The sequence below is a fragment of the Micrasema longulum genome, unplaced genomic scaffold, assembly GCF_059751315.1.
Source record: "Micrasema longulum isolate JH-2025_06_02 unplaced genomic scaffold, ASM5975131v1 h1tg000570l, whole genome shotgun sequence".
Classification (NCBI taxonomy): Eukaryota; Metazoa; Arthropoda; class Insecta; order Trichoptera; family Brachycentridae; genus Micrasema; species Micrasema longulum.
The window spans coordinates 1,910,028-1,926,405 of NW_028277766.1; the positions used below are offsets into that span (position 1 = coordinate 1,910,028).

General features: G+C 35.7%; 1 protein-coding gene across 2 annotated transcripts in view; it reads right to left on the reverse strand.

Moving 5' to 3' along the window:
- wech (tripartite motif containing 71 protein wech) overlaps positions 1-16,378 on the reverse strand; it is a 38,526-nt gene that overhangs the window by 21,618 nt on the left and 530 nt on the right. The window lies entirely within an intron of this gene.

Here is a 16,378-nt window from a genome sequence, read left to right on the forward strand (position 1 = left end):
ACGCACGCTCGCACGCACGCACACACCCGCACGCATCCCGGAATCTCCGGAATCACGAACGGGAGGGAAGAAGGATTGTGATACGATTACAGTACAACAAACCATCCGCTGATTCCCCGTATACGTATAGTCGTGATCGACGTTCAAGGCACGCGGAAGGAATGCGGTGTTTTGTTTTGACACAAATGAAAATAATGGAATGAATTTACTCATCGAATAAATAATTAAATAATCGAATGAATCATTCATTTCCGGAATTCCATAGATAATATAGATGGGCGTTTCGGTTATTGTGGCCTATGGTCACTCAAAACCATGGTAGACGGGGTTGCCTACAGAATTGGGAGAAGAGTTATAATCTTCAAAACTTATGAATTCGTAGGGGGGTGGTGGTGGAATTTTTTTCCAAATAGACATTTTAATTCGATAAATTCATTCGAATAAATTTAGTAATCGAATGCATTCGATTATTTTTATTCGAATGAGTTATCTCTAGTTTTGACGCTGCACGGTTGAGTTTCGATAAACATTGGCGCCTCGATATAGCTACCTTTATAACCACCAGGGCCCTAATTACAATGGGAAGTTAACAGAGTTATCTTCGACTGTATATAAAGAAAAACCGATATTTTTGTACGAAAATTAGTATATTTGCATGAACATTTAAAGTATCTTCATCGGTAACCTCTGATTGAACATTTCTAGTAGAAAAAAAATGTGTGCATATTCTGCTTTTCACACAGAAAACTGAATTTTACTTCGTAGATAAAATTTAAGATAAATGTTAACTTCCCATTGTAATCGGGCCCAGTGTACGTATTCTGACGGGAAGTTAAATTTATCTTCAATTTTATCTACAAAGTAAAATTAAGTTTTCTGTATGAAAAGCAGAACATGCATACATTTTTTTTCTTCTGAACGTGTTCAATTGTAAACCTTCGGTAACCACCGACGAAGATACTTTAAATTTTCATGCAAATATATTAATTTTCGTACACAAATATCGGTTTTTATTTATAGACAGTCGAAGATAACTCTGATAACTTACCATTGTAATCGAGGCCCAGCTATTTTTTATCTAAACTCAACCGGACACAGCGTCACCAACAGACTGCAGCATTTCTTCCGCGCGCTATGAGCGTACACCCCGACTATATATGATCGACTATTTCAACATTAGTTAATCATTAAAATTTCATGAATCGCTAAAATTTATTTACTTCTACCATCACGCCATTTCCCCGTAGGCAGAGAGGATGGACCGCCACACAAGTCTGCCCTGACATCATCCTTAGGTTCTTCCGAGTTCTCATACATCTTGTTATACATGGACTTCGTGTCTGCTTTTGACATGACCAAACTTGAGATTTTGGTTCATCTGATCATGCCACGTCATTCTAAATAATTTTATTAAAAAAAGATTTTGCCTGAAAACGAACTTTTTTCAAACATAAATTATTCAAACGAACTATCACGTCGTTTCTTCGTAAGGTAAAGGCGAAAGAACAGAAATTTTAAAAAAAGGAATAACCCGCTAAGCTTCTATTTTAGAGGCTTGTCAGTGAGTGGAAAAGAGTGTATGGAAGGAAGTCACAAAAAATACACCACAACACCCAGACTAATGAGGAAGTTCAGTTTTTTTTTTTATTTGTTAATATACTATCACACTAACCCAAAATAAAAAATAAATAAAAATATATCGAATTATTAGCGCAAGGATTAGCGAAATTAAACATAATATACTTAGTCTTGAATATCGTCGTTTGTTATTAGATATGGGGATTTTACGTGACATTCTTAATGGACGTCTTGATAGTCCTGTTCTGGTTTCTGAGTTGGCCCTTAACGTACCTGGCTACCGAACCCGTCACACGAATCTATCTCTTTTCCATGTACCCACAGTTCGCACCAACTATGCACAGAACTCTCCTCTGATTCGATTGACGCGTAATTATAATTTATTTTTCAATAACATAGACATATTTAACTGCAGTAAACTCACTTTTAAAACCAAAATTAAAAAACTATTATTTGAAAAAAAATAGGTTTCGTTATAAAAAAAATTAATATATTTTTACATTATAATTTTTAATTGTTTCTATTCACTCATATCAAATACACACTTCCCTGTCCTTAAACCTACCCTCACACCCATATACAATCACACACATATTCACATACCTTCCAAAACCACACTCCACTTTTTTACACACGCATCCTCACACAAAAAAAAACTCGCACACATGCACTTCTATAAATTATATTTAACTGAACTGGATTTTTATAATTGTATTTATGTGGAAAACTGATTTGGCTTTATTTTATGTTTTTTTTATAATGTTGTGTATATTTTTTTGTATTGCTGTTGTTTTTCTTAATAAACAAAATTAAAATTAAAATTTAAAAAAATAAATTAAAGGATTTTTTAAAGTTTTGTAATTTTGAAATTACTGCGCCTGTGACGTCACAAGTACTCTACGGTGCGTTGTCCTCATTGGTAGGTAGGCTTTCCGGTAACCGGACATGTATCACAACACTCTGTCATTGGTTGATTTCCGAGAATCAGTGACGTCGTTCAAAGTAATTCATTTTTATAATAATCATTTTCATAAATTTTCGAGAAACTGCGCGATATAATCAAATGATTTTGATAAAATTATAAATAAATTTATCAATGAAACTTCATGGTTTAGTTTTACTCTTTTATTATTTTGACTAACAACCAAACAAATTCACCAGTCATGAAGATGCCTACTTAGGCGAAAGCGCTTTATTTTATTTATAATTTTATCAAAATTAAACTATGGAGTTTTATCAAGAAATATCAACAAAAAACATCAATGTTATATAATTAAATGCTCTAATTTTTACCGCGCGCAAGAAAACATTTGTTATATCTCTAATTCCCCGTGCACTATACTTCCTTATTGAGAAAAATCTTTCGCGACGCCAGTTTCGCAGTTAGCCATCTTACCAACTTCACCACATATTTTTTTCTTTGCAAAAACACCTCGCTTCCTCTACATTCGTACAAAACATATTATGTTCAGATTTTTTTATATGACCCATTAATCGTTTATGTATGCATTTTTGGAGGATTTAATTAAACACAGTTAAATTTTCTATGGGTCTATAATATTTTATGATAATATTTGGCTGATTTATAAGCGCCATTTTTGTAAAAAATCACCTCAAGGGCGCTTTACAATTGTATACCTAAACTTACTTTCTAACTACACTAGAGTGATATATTATACTATATCCAGATTTGAAATTGAGGGTATGAGAGTCTAAAGAAGTGGGATTTTAGTTGGGATCTGAACTGACTGGGGCTGTCGACGATTCGTTAGTTTGAAGGAAATTGGTTTCAGGCTCCACCTTTATATTATAAAGGAGTTATTCTTGCCGTTTATAATTCTTCCGGGTAGATTCCCTATGACCGGGCTTAATGCATCTTTGGGATTTTTTATCAGTGTAGGTTTGATTTTATCATATCCTGGGCTGGTATTCCGAACGCGTTTACAGCGCTATAATTTCGTTTAGAATACCAGCCCTGGTGATGCATTTCTTAAAAGATTAACAATTATTGTAATAATAATAATAATAATATTTGGCGGATTTATATAGCGCCATTTTTGTAAAAAATCACCTCAAGGGCGCTTTACGATTGTATATCTAAACTTACATTCTAACTAAACTTAAGTGATACATTATATTTCCAGATTTAAAATTGAGGGTATGATAGTTTAAAGAAGTGGGATTTTAGTTGGGATCTGAACTGACTGGGACTGACGATGATTCGTAAGTTTGAAGGCAATTGGTTCCAGGCAGAGGGGCCGGCGGCGGCAAAAGCACGATCTCCAAATCTAGTGTTTGGGGAGCGCCGGATTTCAACAAGTTTTCCTCTTCCTGAATCAAATGCTGACCTAAGAGTAGATTTTCTTTGACATGTATTTTCCCTAATACAAAGGTCCGATAGGTATTTTGGAGCCATTTCATGAAGGGATTTGAATACTGTCCAGCACAGCTTGTATTTTATTATCTCTGGGTTTTTTAACCAGTGCAAATCTCGAAGATGTTGTACATACATATGTACTTCTTTTGTCGTTGTTGGTCTAAAAAAATAGGTACCATTTATTTAACAATGTTTAATTATTTCCAAATGCTTGCAGACTGGCTGGATTTCCTCCCTAGGGAGTTGTTCATATTTAAATTTATTTCAACAGAGAGGGAAAACATTTTTGAGAATGGAATATGGAAGACTAGGCATTAACAGGGCTTATGACCTGTCATTGGCTGGTTTAAGTGGCCACTTTACACACTGTGTAACATTCACCATTCTGCCCATGTTTGAACATCCACATTTCCTCAACTCCCAAAACGAATCCACTCGTGCAAATTAAATATGTTACACAGTGTGTAAATTGGCCACTTAAACCAGCCGATGACAGGTCATAAGCCCTGTCAATGCCTAGACTTCCATATTCCCTTCTCAAAAATGTTTTCCCTCTCTGTTGAAATAAATTTAACTAATTATTTATTTTTCTTCGTTTTTTTTGTCATTTTTAGACACGGTCAATTTAATTAACTGGCAAGGTAAATGTAAAATATTAAATTTGATAAAAAATATTTGTAAAATATTTTGAAAATACTTTTAAAAAAGTAAATGCAGAAAAGAGATCTTCCGATTACGGTACATCTACTTGTCTACTCGGCGGACAATGCGACTTTGATAAGAGAAATATATCGGATCCCCGTCTGACAACTGTGAAATGCTATCGGGCTCAAGGCTACCTGCCGCCAGGGAAGCAGAAACTCGCAGGAGGCGGTTAGGCATTCACCGCCCCCGGTGGGAGCCGAGTAACGGCAGAGGGGGCGCGCGCCGTCAGCGAGGGAGGAAACTCACTATCGATCCACGAGTCTCCCCTCCGGTTAGGAACTAGGAACCGGGAACCAGAAACCATCTGGGATGGAGATTCTAATAAACGTTGCACTCCCAAAACGAATCCACTCGTGCAAATTAAATATTCACGACCGAGATGACATATTGCAATGCAAATTAAGCTAACTAACCCGTCAAGGCGACTGATTTATGCTAAAACCGTGACCGAGTAACTTACATAATTTAAACAATAATTATAGCGTTTTAGACGCGAGACCCACTTGGAAAACGTACGAAAGTGCCCTTCGCTTCTGTCTGCTTTTGATATGCCCAGACTTAAGATTTTGGTTTATCTGATCATGCCACGTCTTCCTTGGTCGTCCTCGTATCACGTTACCGTTCACTTTCGCCATGTAATAATAATAATATTTGGCTGATTTATTTAGCGCCATTTTTGTAAAAAATCACCTCAAGGGCGCTTTACAATTGTATATCTAAAATTACATTCTAACTCATAATGGAGTTCTGGTACCGACCCTAATGTATGGAAGCGAAGCATGGAGTTGGAAAAAAAGGGACGAAAGTAGACTGAATGCTGTTGAAATGCGATCCCTCGGGCGAATGTGCGGAAAAACAATGTATGATAGGTGCCCTAATGTCGAAATTAGAGCAGAATGCAAGGCTGAGTTAAGCATTATCGACAAAATTAAGAAAGGTCTTTTGCGATGGTTCGGTCATGTGGAGCGAATGAATGATGAAAGAACGGCTAAAAAGATTTATGATGCGAATGTGTCTGGTTGTAGAAGTCGAGGGAGGCCGAGAAAGACATGGCATGATCAAGTACAACAAATTCTTGAAAGTGGTCATGTGAAAAGTCGGAATAATCGACGTGCGTGCATGAGAAGATGTATGAATGTGAAGGAAGCAAAGGAAGTGTGCCAGGACAGAGTGGTGTGGCGTTCTATCCTCTCTGCCTACCCCTCCGGGGAAATGGCGTGATGGTTAGTTAGTTAGTTAGTTAGTTACATTCTAAATAAACTTAAGTGATATATTATATTTCCAGGTTTAAAATTGAGGGTACAATAGTCTAAACTGACTGGGACTGTCGATGATTCGTAAGTTTGAAGGCAATGAGGAACTTCAGCCCTACGGGAAATTGGATACAAAAAATGTTTTCTTACGCGGGGTAAAAATTAGAGCATTCAATTGTACGCCAAAGTTTCTTGAAAATGTACAGAAAAAATAATAAAAAATATTTTGATAAAAACGCACTACTTTAAATGACGTCACTGGTTCATGTGAATCAACCTATGATCTGAGAGCTATGGAAGATTTCCGGTCTGCTTGTCGCTTCTGGACCAATGGGAACAACTGAATGAGAATAAGCGGAAATGAACCTCTGACGTTACACGCGGAGTTATTTCAGAAATACAAAACTTTATTTGACTTAGTTGAACAGTCTTTTAACAAATAAATAAAAAATTAAAAAACCACTGAACTTCCTCATTGGTTCCGGGCAGAGGGGCCGTATACTTGTTTTACTATTCTTTCGTCGTCCGTTCGTTCTACATGACCAAACCATCTCAGGACCCTTCATAACATAAATTTGAATAAACATCTGGACAACAGACTTAATAGTATATAAATCTGTGCAATGTCTCGCAGCAGTCTCCTGCAATGGTCTCTTCTGTTAGACAAAATCCAAACTTGTACACTTCTCCAGAAAATGGCTTTCGTTTTGGAAAACTTAATATATATATATAGTTGGATAATTTATATAGCGCCATTTTTGAAAATTATAAATAAATTTATCAATGAAACTTCAAGGTTTAGTTTTACTCTTTTATTATTTTGACTAACAACCAAACAAATTCACCAGTCATGAAGATGCCTACTTAGGCGAAAGCGCTTTATTTTATTTATAATTTTATCAAAATTAAACTATGGAGTTTTATCAAGAAATATCAACAAAAAACATCAATATTATATAATTAAATGCTCTAATTTTTACCGCGCGCAAGAAAACATTTGTTATATCTCTAATTCCCCGTGCACTATACTTCCTTATTGAGAAAAATCTTTCGCGACGCCAGTTTCGCAGTTAGCCATCCTACCAACTTCACCACATCATTTTTTCTTTGTAAAAACACCTCGCTTCCTCTACATTCGTACAAAACATATTATGTTCAGATTTTTTTATATGACCCATTAATCGTTTATGTATGCATTTTTGGAGGATTTAATTAAATACAGTTAAATTTTCTATGGGTCTATAATATTTTATGATAATATTTGGCTGATTTATATAGCGCTATTTTTGTGAAAATCACCTCAAGGGCGCTGTACAATTAATAAATATCCCAGTACGTCTTGCAGCTACAGAGCGCATGGACGGTTGGGATTCTAGTTCCTCGTTTTCAATTAAGATCAATAAAAAATTATAACAGATAGGAGCTAGGTTACAGGACGTCTTGCAGCTACAGAGCGCATAGACAGTTAGAAATTTAGCCCCCATTTACACATTTTAAAGATTGACAAATAAATTTAGTGTATTAATGATACTAAAAAAAATAAAAATAATATGAATAATAAAAAGGAGTAAGATTACAACACGTCTTGCAGCTACTAAGCGCATAGACGATTGGAATTCTAGACCCCATTTATAAAATTTAGGTATTTTTAAGTTGGTATATGAAAGCTAGATAACCAATCATCGTGCAGCTACAAAGCGCATGGACGAGTGGAATTCTAGCAAAGTTAGAATGATATCAATAAATTTATAAAAAATAGAGCGTAGTAGTAAGTTTGTCAAGTGTTCATGCCAAGAACTAAGCAATAAAAACCTAAATAAATAAAGCACTGTATCAACTCCATGGTTAACAAAGGGAGATAGATGTCCGAAGAGAATCTTTTGTAGACAGTAGGTAGATATCGTCACCATGTGGTCCACTAGGCTGCTGGAGAATTTCTGGAAACGCACGTGTGTTGTAATATGTTCATCCAGGACATTGAACACTCTTGGGGCCACAAAAGATAAATTTCTCAGAGCAAAAGTTGTGCGTGTTTAGTATTAAATAATTTTAATTGCATGAGAACCTCGTTCGTGCATTCCGCTGACCAGAAATGTGTCAATGAATGTTTTTTTTTAAATTGTCTAATGTCCAGTACCTTCATGAGTTGAAACTTTAAGTATTAATTTTTGTACATTTATTAGTACTTCTAATTTTTGTACTTTTGAAAACATTTAACAATGATACAGATAGAATGTATGGGTATTGGAGCAAAAATGGATAATTTTTCAGTAAGCTGCTTGTTGTATGCTGACGATGCAGTTCTGTTAGCAAGCAGCAAGGCTGATTTACAGCAAATAGTCTCTAGAATGTATGATGTATGCCTGGAGAGCGAATTGGCGATGAACGAAGGTAAGTCAAAAGTGATGGTATTTGAAAGGGATAGTGAGGTTACTGACTGCATAATAAATGTAAACAACGAATGTCTCGAGCAAGTAGAAGAATTTGTGTACCTGGGAAGCATGTTTTCAAGAGATGGAAGAGTAGAAAAAGATGTTGAAAGAAGAGTGAATGCGGGCAACAAAATGAACGGAGCACTAAGCACAGTAATTTCTAATAAAAATATGTCAATCGAAGCTAAACTGGCAGTGCACAACGGAGTTTTAGTCCCAACACTTATGTATGGAAGTGAAACATGGAACTGGCAGAGGAAGGATGAAAGCCGAGTGAATGCGGTTGAAATGCGATCTCTTAGACGAATGTGTGGGAAATCAATGTATGACAGGGTTACGAATGATGAAATCAGGCGAGAGTGTAAATCTGAGACAAGTATAATTGATAAGATTAAGAAAGGGTCTCTGAGATGGTTTGGTCACGTAGAACGAATGGACGACGAGAGAATGGTAAAACAAGTATATATGGCAAAAATGAACGGCAACGTTAGACGAGGACGACCAAGGAAGACGTGGCATGATCAGATAAACCAAAATCTTAAGTCTGGTCATGTCAAAAGCAGACAGAACCGAAGGGCATGTATGACAAGATGTATGAATGTGGAAGAGGCTAGGAGTGTATGCCAGGATAGACGTGTGTGGCGGTCCATTCTCTCTGCCTACCCCTACGGAGAAATGGCGTGATGGTAGTAGTAGTAGTAGTAGTAACAAAAGCTCGTATTACTAGACCTTGAGTTGAGCCAAATTTCGACAAACACATCTAATTTATTACATGGCATCTTTATGGCACAGATGATCAACATCCGACAGTGTTTTTTATTATGATTTATTATTACGGATAACTTATGCAGCGCCATTTTCGTAATATAACACTTTAAGGCCGCTTTACAAAGTGATTATATAAAGATATAATTTTAACTTTTTTAATTTAAGAAAAACAATGTACTTTGTCACCACATGCTAAGGATTTGAATATTTTACTTACCAGTATATTACAGCAAGGTAGGATTTACAGGCAAATTCACATAATATTTGGCTCATTTTTACAGTGCCATTTTTGTGAAAAATCGCCTCGAAGGGGGGCTTTACAATGAGGAAGATCAGAGGTTTTTTATATTCATTTTATTCGTTAGTATACTATTAAACTAAGCCAAAAAAAATCATTTTTATTGTATCGTATTATCAGCGCTATGATTTTTTAAAGTTTTGCCTCGAAAGGCCTCGCTTCCTCTACATTCATAACTCATTTCTTGATTGTGTCAATAATATACCTTTTGACCTTTCTCTTGACGCTCAAATTAGTTGAACGATAAGTGTGATAACAAAATAAGTTGTTTGAATTAAATTACAAATTTAAAGGCTGCAATTAAATGTATTTATCTATAGAATCACTATGTAAAGCGCCCTTGAGGTATTATATTACGAAAATGACGCTATATAACAACAACAACAACAACAAACCATTACGCCGTTTCCCCGTAGGGGTAGGCAGAGAGGATAGAACGCCATAACACTCTATCTTGGCATACAGACCTCGCTTCCTCTACATTCATACATCTTCTTATGCACGCACGCCGATTATTCCTACTTTTGACATGTCCATCTTCAAGTATTTGATGGACTTGATCGTGCCATGTCTTTCTCGGTCTTCCTCGTTTTCTGCATCCATCAACATTTGCATCGTAGATCCTTTTAGTCATTCTTTCGCTGTCCATTCGCTCTACATGTCCAAACCAACGCAGCACCTCTTTCTTGATTCTGTCAATAATGCATGTCTCAGCCTTACACACTTCACGGATCTCGACATTTGTGCACCTATCATACATCGTTTTACCACACATTCGCCTGAGGGATCGCATTTCGACAGCATTAAACCTACTTTCATCATTATTTTTCCAATTCCATACTTCGCTCCCATACATTAGAGTTGGAACTAGAACTCCGTTGTGATATAAGTTATCGATATAAGTTATCCATAATAATATTAATAATAAAGAAAGCATGATTTACTAATTTAATTGATTAATCTAATTTAATGAATTACTAATTCATGCTTTTATCAACTGAGACAGATTAAACGCATACGCAAAAATTTGCCAGTGGATGCCGCCCGTCATTTAATACATGCGTTTGTTGTGTCTAGAGTCGATTATTGTAATGGTATCTACGCAGGTCTACCAATGAATAAAATGACTCGCCTAGTCTGTATTGAATGCCGCAGCGAGACTTATTTTTGGAATCTCTAAGTTCAGTCATATGACTCCAGTACTTCGGGAATTACACTGGCTACGTTTTCCACAGGGGGTGGAATACAAACTCTGCTGGCTTATTCTTTCGTCAACCATTCGTTCTACATGACCAAACCATATCAGAGACCCTTTCTCAATCTTATCAATAGGATACCTAACACCTGACTGAGATTTACACTCTCGCCTGATTTCATCATTCGTAACCCTGTCATACATTGCTTTAATTTATTTAAGAGATTTTAAAAAAATATATATATAATTATAAACCCTTACGGATTACATACATTTACCTTTTTTTCTTTTTTAAATCCATATTTCACTGTTAATGATAATATTTTCAACATCTGTAAAGGTTGTCTGAGTCTTGTTTAGTTTTGTCTGGTAGTTTATTGTATAATTTCAGTCCCTGATTTATTAGTTTCGACTGTCCTTGTCTCGTTTTAGAAATCCTGCTGTCAGCATTTATAACGTAAAAAATTGTGATCAACACTGTATTCAGAAGGTGATCATTACAATTTTTTTAAGAAAGGGGCCTGGCTTTTTTTGGCAGAACGTAGACCTGGACTGCATCCGATAAGATAAACATCTCATTTTTTTAAAATTGCGGACTGGCGTTTTCTCATATCTACATTTAATTTTTATTTATCTCATTTTGGGCCTTACTTATAAAACTTGTTATAAAGTTACCCCTGGGCATAATGGTAAAATAAAGATGGAAATAATATCCTTATTCTAACAATGTAATAATGATCCCGTCCTTATTCTACCCTATGCCTAGGAGTAACTTTATACTAGGTATATTAGTAAGGCCTTTCTGTTCGAAATTATCGCAGTAGGAAGAAAAGAATCACCGGTCTGAGGCGCCGCAACGCGCAAAACGTGGAATCTCGGCCTATTGGCCAGACAGGGACGGCGCTATCACGCTCCGGCGCGCCAGAGCGAGAGGCGAGAGGGCGTAGTCTCCTTCGGGTAGGTCGGGAGCGCCCGCTTGGGGTAGGATTTACCGCAAACTGCTCACGAAAATAGACCTTTTCTGAAGCCGTTACAAGGGCGCAATTCCTTTGCTCTTTATTTGCTGAAAATGCGAGGGTGGATAGAGATTACCAAGCGCGCTCCAGACTAATCCAGCTTCTGACAAATGATAATGCAATTTGAAAACATTTCGTCAAAAGGGGAATTCTCATACCTTTTCCACTTTTTATAACAACACTATTGAAAGTTCACTTTCAATTGTGAGGTTATATTGAAGTATTTTTTAATGTCATTTTTTACTTTATTTTAAAACTCAATTTCAATGCCAAAATCGAGTATCGATTTTGAAAATATATTATTACTTTTATTTTCCGCCTCATGGTCTAACGGAAAGAGTGTTTGCCGACCATGTAATAAGGGCTCGATTCCCGACATAATGGACGTGAAATTAATATTTATTTTTAAATATATTTTTTACACTAAAAGTTTGTTCATTTTTTAAAATTTAATTGAAAACATATTATACATAAATTTATATAATATTCTCAAGGAGTATTTTTTTAAATTCATTTAGGGACATGCAGATAACAATGTGGAATCATCTCCCATCCACCATCCACCATCAAAGATGTTGCTACATTATCTCTGTTTAAATCACGTCTGAAGAAACATCTCCTTTCTCTTCCTTAATATTTCCTCCTTTCCTCTTTCCTTTTTCCTCTTTTTTCCTTTTTCCCATTGAGTAATAGTTTTGATTTAAGGTTTATAAACAAATACGTTTGTTTCTATTTTTATATATCTTAAGCTTTTTAATCTTTTTTTTCTATTGAATATGTTCTGTAACTTGAATTATAAAAATAAAACTTTTATTTTATTGGTTGGTTGGAAGAAATTGCCATTTGGCAATGAGCCCGCCAATGTACAAATAACATTATGTACAAAAAGTTAAATAAATAAATAAAAACAATATTTTTTTACAGACGTTTTTATTTTTTAAACTTTAAACATTATTACAAGACTTTCCAAATAAACAAACCAGCCACGTGATATCCGACGAAGAATAGCCTATTTCACAAATATCTTATTATGGATAACTTATATAGCGCCATTTTCGTAAGAAAATACCTCAAGGGCGCTTTACATGGTGATTCTATTGTTAAGTTAATTTAATTGAAGCTTTTAAATTTGTAATTTAATTAAAACAATTTATTTTGCTGTCACATGCTACGGATTTATTCAAATGATTTAGAGAACAAGTGGGTTTTAAGTTTCTTCCGAAACATCACTTCACTTTCACAGCCTCGCACCTCTGCTGGGAGAGCATTCCATGCCGTAGGGCCTGCGACCGCAAATGCACGTTCGCCGAATTTAGTGCGCTGTTTGCGTAGAGGTATAATAACTTTTCCTTTCGACGTAGATGTAGCTGATCTAAGCGTAAGACGTCTGTCAGCTAGTTCATCTGGAATGCAGAGTTCCCTTAGATATTCTGGAGCAGAGCTGTGCAGTGACTTATACATAAGCCAACAGAGTTTGTAATCCACCCTCTGTGGAAAACGTAGCCAGCGCAATTCCCGAAGTAGTAGAGTGATATGACTGAACTTAGAGATTCCAAAAATAAGTCTCGCTGCGGCATTCAATACAGACTGTAGGCGATTCATTTTATTCATCGGTAGACCTGCGTAGATACCATTGCAATAATCGACTCTAGACACTACAAACGCATTTATTGATTGACGGGCGGCATCAACTGGCAATTTTTTGCGTATGCATTTAATCTGTCTCAGCTGGTAACAGCATGAACTTATCTTATCTATACTTCTAATATGAGCGTCAAGAGAAAGGTCAGAATTAAGGATGACTCCCAGTATTTTAACGGTGGGTAAAGCGGTACTCCTTACATCGGGTACTGCCGTATCCTGAATCAAATTCTGTCGTCTGGCTGAACCCATCCATAGTTGTTCCGTTTTAGATGGATTAAGTGTTAGTCTATTTTCAGGAAGCCATGCTTAGCGTGTTTTCATAGGTACGGGGTTCTCTTTTTAAATGTCAGCTCAACTCACTGGCAGCAACTCGTGACTGACGTCACGGGTGGTGTAAAACACTTTAAAAAATCACAGCGATGATAATACGATACTTAATTTATTTATTTTAAATTTGGGCTTAATTTAATAGTCGATTAACAAATATATATTTATTAAACTACAGAACTATTGATATTCAAAGAATCATTTCGCAAAGCGCCCCTTTGGGGTATTATATTACAAAAATGGCGTTTTACAAGTTTTTAAATTTTAATCTTTAAGTAGGGCACACATCAACATAATGTGATCTAATAATAACAATTTATATCTACTTATCCCTCTGAATCTACTTCCATTATCCATAAGGACAATTGAACGTAGGTATGCAGAAAGCAGAGAGCCAAAGAAAAATGAAATTGAGATAATAGCACTTTTATGAAAAGAGTAAAAAATCGAATTTACACAAAAGTTCGAATGTTTTTGACTTTGACAAATAATAAAGAATGAATTCATGAGTTTTTAACTATATGACAAACAGGAATCTTATTGTGTATTTGACCAGTTTTATTGATTTTTAAAATACCGTAAGATTTTTTTAGTGTTGTGGATGTTTTTTGCAAATTGAGAAATGCCGTTTTTGTGATCGACACTATGTTGAGTAGATGATTATTACGTTTTTTTTACATGAAAACTGTCTGGCTGTTTTTAGCAGAACATAGAATCGAATTTACTGCAACCGGTAACACCAGTATCTATTTTTTTCAAAATTGTAGACTGGCTGCTTTCTGCACAACTAGGTTCAATTAGTAAGTACTCACAATATAAAATTGCTATTAAGAAATGGATAGTGACATGAGAAATGACTATAATGGGCTTCTTTTTGCGTTTTTATATAAATTTTCGGAAACAGAGTTTCATGATTACATGAAAAAAACGCATTGCATAAAATCGATTTGACCAGTGATCAGTAATTTCCATCGCTAATGACATTAGTTTGACAGCTGTCATTCTAATCAGGCTATATTTTAAGGACTATACTGTCCTAACACTTATGTATGGAAGTGAAACATGGAACTGGCAGAGAAAGGGAGAAAGGATGAAAGCCGAGCGAACGCGGTCGAAATGCGATCTCTTCGGCGAATGTGTGGGAAATCAATGTATGACAAGGTTACGAATTATGAAATCAGGCGAGTGTAAATCTGAGACAAGTATAATTGATAGGAATAAGAAAGGGTCTCTGAGATGGTTTAGTCATGTAGAACGAGTGGACGACGAAAGAATGGTAAAACAAGTATATATGGCGAAAATGAACGGCAACGTGAGACGAGGACGACTAAGGAAGACGTGGCATGATCAGATAAACCAAAATCTTAAGTCTGGTCATGTCAAAAGCAGACAGAACCGAAGGCATGTATGACAAGATGTATGACAAGTGTGAATGTGGAAGAAGCTAGGAATGTATGCCAGGATAGACGTGTGTTGCGGTTTATGCTCACTGCCTATCCCTACGGGGAAATGGCGTGATGGTATTAGTAGTCAGTTTTCCACAATAATAATTAAAACAATGTACATTAGGCAAAATAGTAAATATGTGGATACCATATGCTCCACCGAGGTAATGGACATGGATTAAATACGGAAAGTAACATTTCGTGTTCGAAGCTGACTTCATTATGTAGTAGTCAGAGAAAAACACACTTATATTTACTGTGATCATAAATATTTTATGCGTCTTTCGAAGTGTACATTCCATTTTTAGATTTATATCTATACCGTTCAATACTGGGGTGTTAACTGTGAACTGTGACTACAATTCTACAACATGGCTTTTACGCCACACGTGTCTATCCCGACATTCACATTCCTAGCTTCTTCCACATTCGAATTCATTTTGGATAATTTATACAGCGCCATTTTTGTCCATGCGATCTGTAGCAGCAAGACGTCCTGTAGTCTAGCTCCTATCCGTCGTTAAATTATGTTATAATTGGAAACGAGGAACTAAAATTCAGACCGTCCATGCGCTGTGTAGCTGCTAGACATGTTGGGAGATTTATTGTAATGCGCCCTTGAGGTGATTTTTATTAAAATTGCGCTATAATAGAGAAAATAATGTTCTTTATCTCTGTTGTGATATATTATTATATGATTACTCTCAATTTATTTATTCGTTCAACAAAATGTATTATTTTTAAGAATGCACACCCGGTTTGTGTTTGATAGGATACGGCTCCAAATATTTGTATTGACGTGGTTCACGTGGTAAACGAGACGCCGAAGGAATTTTAAATTGTTAAAAAATGACCATTCTTGGAAAAAATTCAATGCCGGCGTTTTTTTACGATTTATATTTGGAGTGGGAAGGTTCCTTTCCTTGCATTTTCGAGCGCTTTCACGTAATGTATTGTCCCGTCCTTGAAATGCAATCAATACGAAGGGGATGCAGCCAGAAATATTATTTTTAATTAAGTAGGTACGATGTACGACAATTAAAACGCATGTGTAAAGTAAATATAACTAGTCTATACATATTTTGAAGTTTGGAATACGCAATACGCCTTTTTATACGTTCGCGCGCTGAATATTTTCGAATCTAATTCGACGACAACTTGATAAAATACTAACATAATATACACACATACAGATAGATATATTGTATAAAAAAACAAGTAAACTTTTCTTCAACGGCGACTTGCAAAGACACGAATTATTTGTGTAGATAAAATTAAATAAAAATGTTTCATAATTGAGAACTAGGCGGTAACACTAAAATAAAGACAATTTTGTCATT